The sequence below is a fragment of the Athene cunicularia genome, assembly GCF_003259725.1.
Source record: "Athene cunicularia isolate RWA chromosome 5 unlocalized genomic scaffold, athCun1 chr5_part2, whole genome shotgun sequence".
NCBI lineage: Eukaryota > Metazoa > Chordata > Aves > Strigiformes > Strigidae > Athene > Athene cunicularia.
The window spans coordinates 1,350,639-1,352,725 of NW_020799102.1; the positions used below are offsets into that span (position 1 = coordinate 1,350,639).

General features: G+C 49.6%; 1 protein-coding gene across 1 annotated transcript in view; it reads right to left on the reverse strand.

The window, feature by feature from the left end:
* Window positions 1-1,511, reverse strand: part of LOC113481073 (SITS-binding protein-like) — an 11,773-nt gene extending 10,262 nt beyond the window's left edge. The window contains exon 1 of the mRNA XM_026850368.1: window positions 965-1,511. The gene's annotated coding sequence lies outside the window, so the exon portion shown is untranslated. The remainder of the gene's footprint in view (window positions 1-964) is intronic.
* Between the last annotated feature and the right edge of the window lie 576 nt (window positions 1,512-2,087).

Here is a 2,087-nt window from a genome sequence, read left to right on the forward strand (position 1 = left end):
CCACCCGTCGCATCCCCCCGCCGCCGCCCCCCAGCAAAGGCGCGGCCGCATTTCTTGGACGTAAAAGCAGGTGAAAAGATACTTTAGCAGCCCCTAAAGGTGGCTGTTGGTGACTGAGCACTCAAGCCCCAGTTATTTTTCCACTGTTGGCTCGGGCAGCAGGTTTTTCTCCCCTTTCCTCAGGGTAGTTTTTCCTCCTGGCCACGTCAGAGACCTTTATAGCCAAGGCAACTTGATCCAAACAAACCCAAGAGCGTTATCTAAGACGAGACACGGCGTGCTCCCTCCCACCCTGCTCCCCTGCAGGCTGCACACATCCTCGGGTAGTGACGCGAGAAAGAGAGGCAGGAAATAATAATAATAATAAAAAATTAAAAGCATTTATTTCTACAGGAATAATTTTATAAGGATTTTTTGCGAAGTTATTGAGATGGCTCGGGTTGAGCCCCTACTGCACACCTGTGAACCCACACGTGAGAAAGCCGTGGCAGTGCTAAGCCTCCCTGCTCTGCTGCTTTGGCTTTTATTTGTTGTTATTATTATTATTATTATTATTATTATATTTTGGAGGATTTTCTCCCCATTTCTACCTCACATTAAATGAGCTGCTGGGGCCTCCCTCGGGTGACCTCCAGGGCTGCAGAGGGGAGTGCTACAGAAAGGGGTGCTGCTTGCACCCAAAAGCAGAGCACCCTTGCAGAGCCAAGCAGCTGCAATCCCCACCAGTGCAGAAAACTCCAGAAATCTGGGATTTCCATCCCCATTCCCATGCCCCATACACTCAACCCACCAGTCCTCCCCCTGCCTGCAGGTGATCAGGGAAGACCTGGATTTTACAAGCAATATTACGTTGGCTGCCAAGCTATTAAAAAGTAAACAGATTTCAAAGCATTTCCCCATTCTGCATCCAGGAAAAGTCCCCAAAACCCCAAATCCTGAACCCAAAGACAAAAGCACTACTCACCCCAGGAGATGCTGCTCTTCAGGAGGGTCTCAGGACTGCTGAAATCACCGGGAAAAATCCTTTGCCATGACCCGAATAAGCCCTTGGAGGGGCCTTTCCACAGGCACCTCCAGGACTAATTTTTCATTTCAGCTGGTGCAATATCCAGTATAGGATGGAGGGGAAAATGGGTCCATCCTATCGGGACAAGCATCTCCCAGCCACTGGGTCCAGAGCAGGGAGAAAAGGTCAGATCCAGGATCAGGAGAAAGGATGTGGCAGGTTTCACCAAAAACTGGAAGATGAGATGGGGACAATGATGTCCACTCAAAAAAGGCTGGGGATCAGTGGGGAGAACACTCTCCCCAGCTGCCAGGTTAGAGATTTTAACGAAGCTGTAGGTGATGGAGCCAGGGTTGGGTGTGTGAAAGAAAGAGGTCACCACTCTCACAGGACCCCCTGAAAAAAGATTGCAAGGTTATGACCTGAAAACTGGTTACAATAAAGGGAAAAACATTAAAAAAGTAAGAAGGGGTGCTTCTTCCACCAAAGAAGTTACAGGCCAAGTCACAGGACCTGCACTGCTCAGCACGCCCCACGACCTGGAAAAAGGCAACAAGCAGAAGTTAATAAAACCCCACGGTGATTCAAAGCTGTTCAGCTACAACATAAACCCGAGCCAACCAAATTTTTAGGGTGGGACTTGCCACTCTTTTTATGAGGTTTTATAAATCCATCTGCCCTAGCACAGTCTGGCTAAAAACCATCCAGAAACGGAGCAGAGGAGATCAGAAAAATGATCTTTGGGTTGGGGCTGTGGTCACTGGTTCACCAGGAGGATTTAATCCTCCGGTCCAGGGTAGAGACGGATGGATGAGGATGCAGCAATAGCCCTAAAAATTCAGAACATCTGCACGGGGATTGGTCATTCCCCGTTCTTCACACCAAAACAGGGCAGGAAGGTGGCCGATGGAGTTATTTGGCTGCAGCAGCAGCAGCTCAAGGCAAAGCTCTGTCACATGGTGCATGATTAAATCGCATCCATGGGATGGCAGAGGGGCCGTGAGTCGCTTCAAGATGGGATTAGAGAAACCCGGGTCTGGTGGTTGCTGTTAGCACAGCGGTACCAATGCCAGGGTCGGGG